The sequence below is a fragment of the Megascapheus bottae genome, chromosome 25 (assembly GCF_031878675.1).
Source record: "Megascapheus bottae isolate mThoBot1 chromosome 25, mThoBot2.hap1, whole genome shotgun sequence".
NCBI classification, from domain to species: domain Eukaryota; kingdom Metazoa; phylum Chordata; class Mammalia; order Rodentia; family Geomyidae; genus Megascapheus; species Megascapheus bottae.
Genome location: NC_143533.1, coordinates 14,564,316 through 14,579,768, shown reverse-complemented (window position 1 = coordinate 14,579,768; position 15,453 = coordinate 14,564,316). Strand labels below are relative to the sequence as shown.

The following is a 15,453-nucleotide window of genomic DNA, read 5'->3' as shown; positions in this document are numbered from 1 at the left end:
TCTCTGCCTTAGATGTAGATGCACTGGATAAAGTTAGAAACCAAGAAGTGATGTCACTATAAAAACACATATAATGGATACAAATCTTGAGTCTGAGGCCTTACTTTCCTAGATGCTGTAAGCACTATCTGTCCACAGCCCTGAGCTGTTGTCTACCTCCAGAAATTACTCTTGGAGTAATTACTCAAAGAGTTAAACATTAACTACATGACATGTCTACACATTTCTCATCAGTTTTGTAATGGATAGCTTCTGAGTCTTAACTGTGAGTTCATCTGACATCCCACAGCTATCTCCTTAGGAGTTGGAAGGAGGAGAAAATCTGGTCCTTCATTGCCCATCTGAAGTGACCCAGAGATGGGCTGCTCCAGGATCTCCAGTTCCCAGGCTCCTGGGCCCTTACCCTGCCAGGTCCAGGGTCTAGAAGTGGCTCCCTACAGTTTCCAATCTCAAGCTCCTGGGGCTGAAAATGACAGAGACGATACCTGCCAGTCTTCACACTCCATCCAATACCACAGAAAAAATTCTGGGCAAGCAATTTTTTAAAAAGAATCGAGGGGTCAGGAGTTTGGCCTAGTGGTAGAGTGCTTGCCTAGCATGCACCACGACCCAGGTTCGATTCCTCGGTTCCACATGCATAGAAAAAAGCTGGAAGTGGTGCTGTGGCTCAAGTGGTAGAACTCTAATTTTGAGAAAGCTCAAGGACAGTGCTCAGGCCCTGGCCTCAGGACTGGATGGGTGGCAGTGGCTCTCACCTGTAATCCTGGCTACTCAAGAGACTGAAATCTGAGGATCTTGGCTCGAAGTGAGCCCAAACAGGAGTCTGTGCGACTCTTTTTTTGTTTGTTTGTTTGCCAGTCCTGGGCTTGAGCTCAGCGCCTGAGCACTGTCCTTGGATTTTTCTCAAGGCTAGAGCTCTACCACTTGAGCCTCAGCACCATTTCTGGCTTTTTTCTATGTATGTGGTATCGAGGAATCGAACTCGGGTCTTTGTGCATGCTAGGCAAGCACTTTACTACTAAGCCAAACTCCCGGCCCCTATGAGACTCTTATCTACAGTTAACTACCAAAAAGCTGGAAGTGCAGTCATGGCTTAAGCAGTGGAATACTAGTCTTGGTCAAACAAAACAAAACTCAGGGACAATGTCCAGGCCCTAAGTTCATTCCCCAGAATCACTACCACTACCACCACCACCACTACCACCACCACCACCACCACCACCACACACACTCACACTCACAAATTAATAAACAAACCAAATGTTCAGACAGCAGAGTAGGTCAGATTGGCCAGGAGTACTCAGGAGTTTCAGTGGACACTGCAGGCTGAGGCCTTGCCTCCAGTTAGGTTACAAGGCAGGTGCGAAAGGAGAGAAAGTAAATAGGAGAAATCCTGGTTTAATGCCTTATCTCAAACAGTATGCCAGGAAATTATGTCTATTAAAGATCTACTAAAGTTCTGGACTCATTTTGCTGCATATCACTGTTGATTGGTCATGAAATCTGGGACACAGGAACTTAAGATTAAAGAACTCAGGATTGGGTGCTGGTAGCTCACACTGCTAATGCTAGCTACTCAGGAGACTGAGAATTGAAGATCAAGGTTCAAAGCCAGTCTGGACAGGAAAGTCCACAAGACTCTTATTTCCAATTAACTACCAGAAATTAGCTATCAAAAAGAATATGAGTATAAAAATATAGCAGGGATATTAGGAAAAAGGACTCTGTGTGGGAATGTCAACTAGTACAACCTTTCTGGAAGGCTGTTTGGAGATTCCTGAAAAACTAAACACAGCCACACTTGGGCATCTGCTGAGAACATTACAAGTCAGGATACTGTAAAGACACTTGCACATCCATGTTCATTGCTGCACTTTTCATAATAGTTAAGTTATGGAAACAACCCAGATGCCCTACAATGGATAAATGGACCATATATGTGTATATGTATATATGTATGTATACACACATTTTTGTGTATATATACATATAGATATGTTGTATAAACTAAATATGGAATTTTACTTCTCCATCAGGGAGATAATATCGTCATTTGCAGAGAGATGGATGGACCTGAAAAAAACCAAATTAAGTGAACTAAGTCAGGCTCAGGGAGACAAATGGCACATAATCTCTCATATGTGCAACTTAGACTTAAATAATTTTATTTACTATTTTTTGCCGGTCCTGGGGCTTGAACTCAGGGCCTGAGTATTGTCTGTGGGCTTTTTCATCAAGGCTAGCCCTATACCACTTGAGTCACAGCACCACTTCCAGCTTTTTCTATGTGGTACCAAGAAATTGAACCCGGGTCTTCATGCATGCTAAGTGAGCACTCTACCATGAAGCCAAACTCCTGGCCACTGGACTAAAATTATAAAGATGCAGAAAACAGACAGGGTCATAGGCATATACACACAAACCGACTATAGTATACTGTACTCAGGGGAGGAGTCCAGTGGTGTTAACTCTTCTAAAAACTAAGGGTTTGACAGAATGAATGTCAGAAAGCTGAAATGTGTTGGGGAGATTAAGAGAAGAGCAGACCGATGGAGAGAGGATGGAGGAGTGAAGACAGTCATAGTACAAAATGTACAGATGTGCAGATGGAACCAGGTTCCTTGAGGAGATGGGTGGGGTTGGGAGAGATGGGGAAAATGATGGAAGGGGTGACACTGGTGGAGATTCAGTGCTCTTATAAACTGAGTTGTTCAATCCATTTGTTGTAAAATTGAAGATAATCATTAATCAAATAAATAAATGGCCGCACCAGCACCTGCTGAGCTCAGCACGAGGACAGGGCACCAGGAAGACTCCCATTTCATTCTCAACCCCCGCAGTGCTGTCACCAAGATTCTAGTGAGGCTGAAGGTAGGAAGGAGACAGAGTGGGTCTGGAAGGAAGACAGAAGGAAATTGTGGGCAGGCACTGCAAAGCAAAGTGTCCCTCTCCCCATAACCCCAAGGGTAATATGGAAAGGAAGTCAAAAGCTCCTGTCAAGCTCACGGCCAGGTGAGCTTTGACCAAAGTGCCTGGTGTCTCCAGACAGGTGAGCAGGCCAGAACGAAGCCAGACCTGTGACAAAGCTGGCACTGGGTAAAATCAAAACTTTAGGCAAGGGTCAGAGAGGGCTTGTCCTTGGCACAAGCAGAAAGCCTTGCAGTCCCATGTCTGTTTCCTTGAGTGGCTCACCCCGCTGGCTTTTTTTCTGAAATAGGTCCAACCAGGCTTCCCTCCATAGGAAGAGGTAGCAGTATGCCCGCTTCCTCTTCAAGGGCAGAACATGAACCTTGCAAAGGGCAGGAGCATGCGTGTGGCAGGAAGCAGGAAGCAGTGTGTGTGTGTGTGTAATGTGTGGGCCAGTACCACATGGGGTAATTCTCATCTCCACCTGACTCTCCTAAGCCAAACTGGACTAGAAGCTTCCTTTAACCTGAGGGCTGAAGGATAAGAGGGAATACAGGAAACCAAGAAACTCAAAGAGACAAGAAATCTTGAGGCGGGTGTGGGGCTGGGGTCGGGGGTGTGGGAGCTGGGACTTGAGTGGAGGGGCGGGAGGTGAGAGGGCTGCAAGTGCAGGGTGAGGAGCTGGGGTTGAGGACCTGGGAGTGAGGGGCTGTGGATGTGGGGTTGTGTGGCGCAGAGGGCGAGGGGCTGGGGATGGGCCTGGGGGTGAGGGATTGGAGGTGTACCTTGGGCCGGCCATATGCAGAGGAGCTGTGGGTCCAGCAGACCGACGTGTCCTTGGGCAGGAATCTGAGTCCATTTTGTCCTGTTGCTAACAGAATACCCGAGACCGAATAATCTGTATTTCTCACAACTTTAGTGACGGAGAAACGAACGCCCTACCCTGAACACAGCTGAACCCCCTCAGACCACGGAAGGGGGGGAAAAAAAACAGCTTCTTTTTATAGGAGACCAACTCTCGCGATAGGTAGCCAGCTCTCGCGATAGCGCACCAACTCTCACCTTCGTGGCCTTCAATCTCGCGCCACCGGCAACGATCCCCAGTCAAGTCCTGAAGCCCTTGCCTGTCCTCCTCGCTGCCTTGGTGGGTCACAGAGCTTTTGGGCCCACCCTGAAGCCCCCTCGCATGAATGTAGCCTCCAGCTCAGCCGACTCCACAGACATTGGTCTGTTTTGTTTTTGTTTTGGCGGGAGGTGAGGGTGGGGAAGTTGGTCCTGGGACTTGAACTCAGGTCCTGGGACTTGAACTCAGGCCCTGGGACTTGAACTCAGGTCCTGGTCGCTGTCCTGTAGCTCTTTTGCTCAAAGTTAGCTCTCTGCTGCTTGAACCATAGCGCTACTTGTTGTTTTCTGGTGGTTCATTGGCCGTAAGAATCTCTCGGACTTTCTAGGCCTGGTTGGCTTGAAACTATGATCCTCACATCTCAGCCTCCTGAGTTGTAGGATTACAGGCGTGAGCCACCAGTGCCCGGCCTTTGTCTCATTCAGAATGGGGGCTTACAGCTTGATGAAGGCCGAATCCACTGACACCTGTGTCCTCTTTCCTTCCCTCACAGAGCAAATTCTTCAGGATTGGTTCTAGGAGTCGCCATAAAGCCACCCTGAGGGGCTGGGAATGTGTCTCAAGTGGTAGAACAAAAGCAGCTCAGGGACAGTGCCCAGGCCTGGGATTTTCAGATTTCCCTGTGCCCTCCCGTCTTTGGTCTGTCATGCACTCATCTCCTTTTTTGTATCACACTGAAAGTTCCTTGAGACCTGGACCCTTCTCTTTGAAGCCTCTGTCTCCTACAAACCAGTGACTTCCAAGCCTTACTGGGTTCTTGGGACCTAGAACAGCAATTCTCTGGATGTGTTTCTCCTGTTAAAACCTGTTAACATCAATGCAGACTTCTAATTCCCTCCATGTAGACAAAGTCATGAACACCTGCAGCAGATCTGATCCAGAGTGTTTCTTGTGTCTCGGACTTGAAAGTCACAACTGATTTTGTTATGATAACACAACACACAAAGAAGGAACAATTCATTTTTGATACTGAATAGAATGAACTACTCACCTGTATATGATTAAGAAGAGCTCAGAAAAGTAAAGAGACTGAAGTTCGAATAGGAATGGTGTGTATGCTGATGCTAGGGCTTGAACTCAAGGCCTGGGTGCTGTCCATAGGCTTTTTGTTGTTGTTGTTGTTCTAAGTGTGCTCTACTATTTGAGTCACAGCTCTACTTCTGGCTTTTTGATAATTCACTGGATATGAATCTCATAGACTTTCCTGCGTGGGCTGGCTTTGAACCGTGACCCTCATCTCAGCTTCTTGAGTAGGTAGGATTTCAGGTGTGAGCACCAGTACTAGGCTTCAGAAGTCTTTTTTTTTTTTTTGCCAGTCCTGGGCTTGAGCTCAGGGCCTGAGCACTGTCCTTGGACTTTCTCAAGGCTAGAGCTCTACCACTTGAGCCTCAGCACCACTTCTGGCTTTTTTCTATGTATGTGGTACTGAGGAATCGAACCCGGGTCTTCATGCATGCTAGGCAAGCACTTTAATCACTAGGCCAAACTCCTGGCACAAGAAGTCTTTTTGTAGTTCATCTCATCTGGTTATATGAAGTGATGCCACTATCCTGCTGGCCATCATAGGATTCAAAATGCCAGCCTCCCTTCTTTTCCCACTGCCAGGAGGAAGAGCAGAGTTTTATTCTCCAGAGTCTGGTTAATGTCTGGTTATTACATGGTTTGAGTGTGTACCCCATGGTTTGGAATCACTGTTTCCCATGTAGCAATGTTGGGTGGTGGTGGAACCTTTATGAGATGGGGTCTGGTGCAATGTAATTAGGACAGATGAATAACACATAGCCAGCACAGCCTTAAAGGTACCCCAGGACACACTGATAAACCTAAATACCCTCTACCAATCACCACAGTTAATCTGATCCCCCCCTTCTTTTGGAAGGGCACTGTGGTGGTAAGATTGCCCCTATCTCTGTCAGTTATCCTATTTACCAAACTGAGATGTGTCATTGAGGGGTGAGGGGCCACTCTGTGTAATCTGTTTACCTTAAGGAGCTCAGTCACATGACAGGCTCAGAGCCCATTTTATCAGGATGAAGGATGCTCTCTGGAGAGCAGACGTCAGGACAGGCCCAGCCCGGCTGACAGCCAGCCCTGCTGAGAGTGACTTTAATGAAGCACAGAATAAACAGGAAGATTAAGAGGGTACACAACTCAGTGTTCAGAGTTCACCTCTCAGTTGGAAATGAAGGCTGAGAGCTGTCTCTGGGCTGCACATGGGGACATCTGCTTGGTGGCTAATAATCTTGTCCTATCCTGACCAGCCTGTGTGAGGGACCCAAAGTTCCATTTTCATTTATGGACCTGCTTCTGTGCATTATGTTGAAACTCACTCATTAGGCTATCCTTTAGTATAGGTAGAAAGATTAGATTTCAGAAAATATTTATAAGACTAAAAATGTTGCCTGAACAATATGAACGTTAAAAAATAAAAAAGTGACAGTATTTGGTTTTAACAGTATCTGATTTAACTCAATACTTGAGTTTAACACAAGGCTTTGTGCTTGGTAGGCAGGTACTCTTTTTATCACTTGAGCCAAGCCTCCAAGCCCTTTTTGTTGTTTTTTTTTGGGGGGGGGGGCAGTCCTAGGACTTGAAGTTGGGGCCTGAGCACTGTCCTTGGGCTTTCTCAAGGCTAGAGCTCTACCATTTGAGTTACAGCACCACTTCTGGCCTTTTCTATGTATGTGGTACTGAGGAATTGAACCCATATCTTCATACATGCTAGGGTTGCACCCTGCCACTAGGTTAAACACTGGGCCTCTGTTGTATTTTTGAGAGAGGGTCTTGCTTTTTGCTGAGGCCAACCTAACAGTGATCCTCTTGCTTATATTTCCTGCTGTAGCTAGGGTGACAGGTATATGCCACTGTGCTGTTTGAGATAGGGTCTTGACAACTTTTTCCTCAAGACTGGCCTCCAATAACAGTCCAAGTAGAAAGGATTACAGGCATGCACCGACAGTGACTGACAAAGGCAAAAGCAAAACATAGCCTCCTTCATAAGGCAATGTATATACATGGAACTTAATGATATACAAACTTCTCATATTTTTTTCAAGAAATAGAAACAAATTAACGAATTTACACCTATCCACCTATCTTTTGGAGATGGTTTCATTTAGGATTCATTTTCTTTTTCTTCTTTTTGGCTGGTCCTGGCACTTGCACTCAGGACCTGGGCATTATCTTTTGAGTTTTTTTTTCTGCCAGTCCTGGGCTTCAGCTCAGGGCCTGAACACTGTCTTTGGACTTTCTCAAGGCTAGAGCTCTACCATTTGAGCCTCAGCACCACTTCCGGCTTTTTTCTATGTATGTGGTGCCAAGGAATCGAACCTGGGTCTTCGTGCGTGCTAGGTAAGCACTCTACCACTAGGCCAAAATCCCGGCCCCTTGAGATTTTTTTTAACTCAAGGCTAGCACTCTATCACTTGAGGCATAGCTCTTCTTCTGGCCTTTTACTGGTGAATTTGAGATTAGAGTTGAATGGACTCTTCTGCATGGGCTGGCTTTGGACTGTGAGCCTCAAGATTTCATCTTCCTGAATAGGATTACAGGTGTGAGCCACTGGATCCTGTTTAGGAGTTACTTTATTGCATACCATTTATTTTTATTTTAATTGTCTTTTTTGGTCAGTTGTGGGGCTTGAACCTAAGGCATGGGTACTGTCCCTGAGCCTCTTTGTTCTCAAGGCTAGCCCTCTATCACCTGAGTCGCAGGGTAGATCCAAGGATCTACTGTATTTCATTGTTGTATCATAAAAAAGCTTATAAAGTGTGAGCAAAGTATTGATTACAGAATCTTTATTACCAAATGGTGAGGTGGACTGTCTAGAAATGCATATATGATTTTTGTTAGTGCTTTGGCAGTTGTACCAGTAGATGGTGCTCTGATTCAAACGGATCACCCTTCCTCCTAGCAAGCTCACAGTAATTCATTTTTCTGCAGTAACTAAGTGCTTTGACTGGGGAGGAAGAAAGAAGAAAGAAGAGGCAGCAAGAAGTAGGTATCCCAGTAGAACTGGTCTCCAAGAGACTGGTTTTTTTTGGTACTAGTCCTGGGGCTTGAATGCAGGGCCTAGGCACTGTCCTTTAGGTTTTCTTTCTTTTTCTTTTTGCCAGTCCTGGACTTGAACTCAATGCCTGAGACTTGTCCTTGGGCTTTCTCAAGGCTAGAGCTCTAGCACTTGAGCCACAACACCACTTCCGGCTTTTTCTATGTATGTGGTACCAAGGGATCGAACCCAGGTCTTTGTGCATGCTAGGCAAGCACTCTTTCACTAGGCCAAATTCCATTCCCTCCTTCCCCTCCTTCCTTTTTTTCTTTTTATCAAGGCTTAGCATTCTACCTCTTGGGCCACAGCTCCATTTCTGGATTTTCTTGTATGCTTAATCAGATATAGGTCTCATGAACTTTGCTTCTCAGTCTGGCTTCAATTCTTGATCCTCAGATTTTGGCCTCCCGAATAACCAGAATTACAGGCATGAGACACTGGTGCCAGCTTGTATGTTATTTATTTATTTATTTTTTGCTAGTCCTGGGCTTGAGCTCAGGGCCTGAGCACTGTCCTTGGACTTCCTCAAGGCTAGAGCTCTACCACTTGAGCCTCAGCACCACTTCCGGCCTTTTTTTCTAAGTACGTGGTACTGAGGAATCGAACCCAGGTCTTTGTGCATGCTAGGCAAGCACTCTACCATTAGGCCAAACTCCCGGCCCTTGTATGTTATTTTTAAAAGTAAGGAACATAAGACAAGGTGTGGTGTGGTATTGCCTGCCTGTAATCCTGGCTACTTTGAGAGGAAGAGGGAGGAGGATTATATTCCAAAGCCTGCCTAAGCCAAAGCCCAGGACCCTATCTGAAATGCAAACTAAAAGCCAAAGGGCTGGGGAGGTGTGGCCCAAGTGATAGAGCAAGTATAAGGTCCTGAGTTCAGTCCCCAGTACTGCTAAAGACTCAGAAACAGTAAGGAACTTGCACAGCTTCCCAGCCATTAAAGGCCATGCAGTGATGGGCGTGTGGTTCTACAAGGCCTTCATGTCCAACTTCTTCCCTTTGCTGCAAACACACTCCCTCTTTTAAAAGAGCCCCAGAGCCGCTAGCTCATGTTCCTGACATCTTGGAGTAGGGAAGCTCTGGGACTGGATAGCATGCAGACCAGTCTTTAGGAACCACATCCATTGAGGGAGTTGAGTGCTCAACTCTGATTTGAATAAAAGATAATGCATAACTGTTTAGAAAGAGGCTGCTTTTCTGATGTTATCTTACACACTTCTCCTTGCACTCACAATGGAATACATAGGGGAAAAATAATTGGGGCTGGATGCATGGTTCAAGTGGTATAGTGCCTGCCTAGCCAACATGAGGCCCTGATTGCAGACTCTAGGACCACCAAAAAGAAAAACAATGTGCTTTTTCCCCCTTTTATTATGTCCTTGAATACCCTGTGTGTTTGAACTCAGGGCCTGGGCACTGTTCTTTACCTTTTTCCATGCATGGCTGGTTCTCTGCCCCATTTGAGCCACAGCTCTACTTCTGGCTTTTTGCTGGTTCACTGGAGATAAGAATCTCATGGACTTAGAACCTCAGCTTCCTGAGTAGGTGGGACTACAGGCACAAGCGACCAGGGCCAGCTCCATTTGGTTTTGAGACTCACTCTCCATGTCTCTTCCCTACCCTGACTTTTTGTTCTGGAACACAGAACAGTCTGTTGATCAGCAAATATGGCACTCTACATTTGGGAAAGATCTGGTTTCTGAGCTTGATTAAATCATGTTCCCCAGCCACCCCTCCATCCCCCAACTTCAGTGTCCATGATTGAATCCATGAAAAATGAACACAGCTCCTCTGCTATCTTAGTCACGTCACTTGCTCAAGTGCAGGAGGCCCCAGGGTGCCAGAGTCTAGAAAATGACAAACACAAGTGAAGAACTAGCTGTCAAAAGATGATAAATGGTGTGACCCTCTGAAGTCTTCATTTGGATCCTAAATGACAGCATTGAACCAACCATGGAAACTTGGGTTTATTTTCTCTGCTGGGAAACAGCCACCTGGCGGACATCACATGGCAGTCACCAACCCTCGGCAGCGGTTAGTGCAACAGCTATAATTATAAAGAGCAGGGAGGAGACTCAAATTCTGAGTGGCAAAAATTCTGAAAAAAAATCAAATTAATTACAACACCAGCCCATCCTACTTTGCTTGGCTATTTATAGATGAGAAGATGCTGATGTACGGAGAGATTCTCTTTCTCCTTTTTTCCCCCTAGTGTTTTTTTCTCCCTTTCTTCTTTTCTATTTGAGTGAAGTCTTGTGTGGATCCTCTGTGCAATGTGTACATATGCTGGGTCCATGTGAGATGCCACCACTGGCACTTGTCATAAGAATTAAATCCCTTTCAAGCTTGTTTACAGCTCAGTATTTGTCAGACCGCTCCCTTGAGCTTCATGGCTGGTTGGATTTCTTTTTTCCCCAGCAGCTTTGTAGAAGATTTAATTTCTTTTCTTTCCCACCCCCTTCTTTCTTTCTCTTTCTGTTTATGTGTGTGCTTATCCTTGCAGGTGCAGGATAGAAAAAAAATGGCTGTACCCAGATGTTCTGATGCTGTAGCTGCATATATCCAACTCAGATTTAAACAGAAGAAAAAAATCGCAGAAGATAAAGCAGACACCTCAAGTATAGTATCCTATGGAGTATTTTATTTAATAAACCTATCATGTTTTCCTGACAATAAGATTCCTAAATAACACTTTAGGACATGGAAGACTATTTGAAAGCATTGTCATCTTGCTTCACTCACAGATGACTTTATAATGAGATTTTTCACTTCTGAGTCAGGCTCTTTATATCTTTTCCCCATTTCCCAACTTGGAAAATAATCTTTCCAGAACACAGGCATCTGGGAATTGAGTTGGAAGCAATGCTTGTCAAGCCGTCTCGGTTCATTACTGGATTAGTTAGGCCTTGGGGAAATCGAAGGCCAGATTCCACCTTAGTTTGGGAATGCAGCAGACATAACCCAAACACAAACAACCCTCTTGCTGCTCACGGAACTCCGCACTAATATGCCAAAACTCTGCCCGAGTTGCAGATGGATAATGTTGCTGGGAGCCCTCAGTTTGGATTTTTCCTTTACCCAAGGCACTGGGTTAACCTGCTTTGTACATAACAACTGTCAAATAAGGAGAGAGAAGTTCAGCCCAGGAGGAAGAGAGTCATGGAGGGAATTTTCCAGTGTCTGTTCCACCAGCCTCCAACAATTGTTCCCCCATAACTATGTGGAGGTAAGCTTATCACCTAGGGCAATGAGTTTTCAATGTTTCCTCACCACCAAAAACCGAGCTGGTGATTCTTGTCATGAGGGCCTGTGTAATGCCACCAGCCGCTGGGTTCAAGCCCCACAACCAACAAAAAAAGAACAAAATCCCTGCCATCTTTCTTACAGCTTTTATTTTTTTAGTTGAAAATCCTGGATTCTCAGTACTTGTTTGAATACCCACTTCAGACCTGCTTAACACCTGCTAACCATAGCCCTGATGTCTCCAGTCCGGGCTTTGTCTTGCTCTCTTGACTGTTGCTACAATGGTCTAACCGTGCTTGGCAGCTGCGAGTCTCGTAGTCCTTCCAGGCAATGGGTCTTGATGCAGTTGATTCCTGTCTTCATCCTATCCTTGTTATGCCCTCTGTGTGATTGTCGTGCTGCCTGGACTGGTAGTTTCATGAGGGAAGAATGAAATCCTACTCATTGGTGTGTGTGGTGGTGGTGGGGTGTCATGGTGCTTGAACTTGGGGTCTGGGTGCTGTCTCTGAGCTCTTGCACTCAAACACTCTACTACTTTGAGCCACAATTCCACCTCTGCTTTTCTGGTGGTTAACTTTAGAGTCTTCTAGACTTTCCTGCCTGGGCTAGCTGAGAACTGCAGTCCTCAAATCTCTGTGTCCTGAGTAGCTAAGATTTCGGATTTCCCGGGGCCTATACATTCTTTGTCTCACACTTCCCAGTGCCTAGCACTGAAGGGAAAAAGAAACAGTCTATGGCTGAATCAGTGAATGGAAATGTTCTCAACATCAATCAGTTGTAGGAACAATAAACAAAGCACTGTCATTCCTAGGCATTATTTCCAGTCCCCAGAATGGGACCCCTCAGTTAGTATAATTGGTTTGCATTTCCTCCTTTCCCTTGGACACGAGTAATCTCTCTTGATTATCAACAGGTATAGCTGAATACAAAAATGGAAAGGGAAAATGTAGAGAATGTGTAAATCTGCAAATGGTTTCCTTTCCCAGAGTTGTCTTGATGCACTGTATATGTGATTTCCCCAACCTCTCAGGCTGGTGTATCTCAGATACTGGTGGACATCATATGTGGATGAATCTATCTGATATCATTCGTGCTGCCTCCTCCTCTTTCCCCATCTTCTTTTCTCTTTGTTGGTATAAGAGCTTGGTGCTTCTTCAATATCCTTGTTGGGCTGGCACTTGAACCACTTGAACCATGCCTCCAGATGGCTTTCTGCTGCTTTTATTTAAGTGTAGTTGCTGACTTTTCTGCTCAGGGTTGATGTCAAACCATTGTTCTCTGGATCTCGACTTCATGGGAAGCTAAATTATAGGTGTGAGTTACCAGGGCCTAGTTGTATTTTTTATTTTATTTTTATTAAGTAATTGTACAAAGGGGTTACAATTCCATAACCACTGCACATTTTTAAATAGTACATTATAAATATTACCTGCCATTTTAAAATTTTCAGAATGAAATGCTATATTTTAAAGTCTCTAGAGAGGTTAGGAGTGTGGCATAGTAGTAGATTGCTTGCCTAGCATGCATAAAGCCCTTGGTTCGATTCCTTGGTATCACATATATAGAAAAAGCCAGAATTGGTGCAGTGGCTCAAATGGAAGAGCGCTAACCTTGATGAAGCCCAAGGACAGTGCCTAGGCTCTGAGTTCAAGCACCAGGCCTGGCAAAAAAAAAAGATTTCTAGAGATAAGGGTTTCTGAGAAACCCTGAGTCTCTGAGATAAGGTTTCTTTGGAGAATCAGTAATATATCAAAGCTTTATTACACTTTTTGGTGACAAACAAGCAACAAAGATGTGTACCTTCCCACTTGGGTGATACATTGTGACTCACCTCAGTTTAACTCTCCATTTCCAAGTTGGAGAGCTTATAGCTGTGGCAAGGTGGGAAATGAGGGTTTGGGGCTCACAGCACAGTTAAGTTGGCCAATCAACTTGGCTATGAATCATTAAACTCCTCTCCATATCTATAAAGCAGGGATCTTATCAAGGACTACACAGAATTGTTCTGAAAATTACAAATAAAAGATTGCATGCATATATATATATATATATATATATATATATATATATATATATAGTTTTCTAGTTGTGGGGCTTACAGAGACTGGGCACTGTCTCAGAGACTTTCCTGCCCAGGCTGGTTTAGAATCATGCCTCTCAGATCTCAGCCTTCTGAATACCTAGGATTACAGGAATGAGTCACCAGTACTTGGTGTTTTGGTGTGATTTGGTGAAGCATCTTTCCCTCTGTAGAAAGTAGGTGCCTCGCTGGGTGTGCACAGTGACTCACAACTATAATCCTGGCTACTCAGGAGGCTGAGATCTGAGGATCAAGGTTCAAAGCCAGCCTGGGCACAAAAGGACCTGAGACTCTTATCTTCAATTAAACTCTAGAAAAAAATGGGAAGTGGGGCTTGGCTCAAGGGTAGGGCTATAGCCTCAAGCTGAAGAGCTCAGGGACAGTGCCCAGGTCGAGTTCAAGCCCCATGACCGCCCCCCCCCCCGGAAAAGTAGGAACCTCTTTTGCTGTTATTACTTTTTTCCTTATCAGGATGCATGGTGGTGCCAGTGTCCAGACACCATTTCCAGTAGCACAGAACATGGGAAAGTGTTATGTACAGTTGTATAGCTGGTGCAAACAGTAACAACAATGATAAAATATTCTGTGACACCGAGGACTCTGGCACTCATGGCTCTCCAGTGTTTTTCAGTCCAAAGACTCTCAGCTATGAGATCACTTATCTTCCTACTTCCTATACATTCCCATTCCTCCAACCCTCCAAACTATCAGGTGCAGATCCTCTGTTTCCCTACCAGCCAGGCTGGAATTGCATTTCTTAGCAGACGGGGAAATCTCCAGCTTTGCCTGTCAAAACTGTACTTCTGTGCTGTGGGAACACCCACGGGCCACACTGGATTGAATATTCCACTCTGTCGTGTCCCAGCAAACATTCCTGTCCTTAGATTTTCACGCTGCTCTTTTTACTGGGAAATTTCTGCAGTTCCTTCAGCCAGCACCACTAGTTAATTTCTTCTTTGAGCCTTCATTTATCCTGAAAACACACAAGAGATTGTTACAGTACTTGTTACTTACCATTTCAGCTTTCTTAGCTTTCCTGGGAAAGGAAGGTCAGCAATGACCACAGTCCAAGGTTACATTCACAGCTGAAGGTCACCCCCGCCATCTGAGGCCACTTCTCACCTTCCTTGACATGAGTAAAGGCAGTTCACCTGTACTCTAAAGTTTTGTTATGTCTATTACTTTTCTTCCTGTTTCCCTTCTACTAAAGGTCAGTTTGGGAGAAAGATTTTTAGATTGAGGGGGTAACGCTGGGGTTTGGACTTAGGGCCTTTATGCTCGCTAGGTAGGTGCTCTATCATTTGAGTTAGACACCAGCCCTTTATGGCTTTGGGTTTTTTTTGAATAGGGTCTCATATTTTTCCCAGGAACAACTCCAGCAGAGGTAGGATTACAGATGTGACCTTTCCAGCAAAGTAAGGAAGTATTCTGAACTTTTTGCTGGCCCCAAACTGCATTCCGCTCAAGTAGCTGGGATCATCAGAATGAGCAACCTGTCCAATCCTGATTTACTTACTACCTGACTTACTTGGAAATGATCCCAAGCCTCACACTGGTACGTAAGTTCCCTGTAACTTGAACTATGTCCCCATTCCTACCTTTTAAAGAAGAAAAGTTTTAAAAATATGGGCCAAGTTATGCTGGGCACTGGACACTCATGCCTGTAATTTTAGCTACTCAGGAGGCTGACATCTGAGGATCATGGTTCAAAGCCAGCCAGGGCACTAAAATCCTTGAGACTCTTATTTCCAATTACCCACAGGGAAACTGGAGGTGGGGCTGTGGCTCACATGGTAGAGCTGGAAAGGTCAGGGACAGTGTCCAGGCCCAGGGTTCAAGCCACACAGACTGCTAAAAACAAACAAACAAAAATCAAGAATACTAATTAGAGAAAGAAAATCACCAGGGCTCTGAATTGCTAATAGGATTATACCAAAGATGGTTTGATCCTGGGTATAGAGAGTGAGAGGATTTCTTTTAAAGTGGCATTTGAATGATAGTAAAAAAAAAAAAAAAATGTCCTGGAGGGCCAGGAGCGTGGCCTAGTGGTAG

At 45.0% G+C, this 15,453-nt stretch overlaps 1 long non-coding RNA gene across 3 annotated transcripts; it reads left to right on the top strand.

Annotated features, from left to right (window-relative positions):
* Positions 1-3,994: 3,994 nt before the first annotated feature.
* On the top strand, positions 3,995-14,919 carry LOC150046431 (uncharacterized). 3 transcript variants are annotated; one of them, XR_016539617.1, is made up of 5 exons: positions 3,995-4,051; positions 4,524-5,079; positions 7,973-8,026; positions 10,582-10,696; positions 14,769-14,919. It is a non-coding gene; the product is annotated as an uncharacterized LOC150046431 (long non-coding RNA). The 3 variants fall into 3 exon arrangements; XR_016539615.1 differs by having other exon boundaries at positions 4,008-4,133; XR_016539616.1 differs by lacking the exon at positions 4,524-5,079 and having other exon boundaries at positions 4,008-4,133.
* The last annotated feature ends 534 nt before the right edge of the window (positions 14,920-15,453 follow it).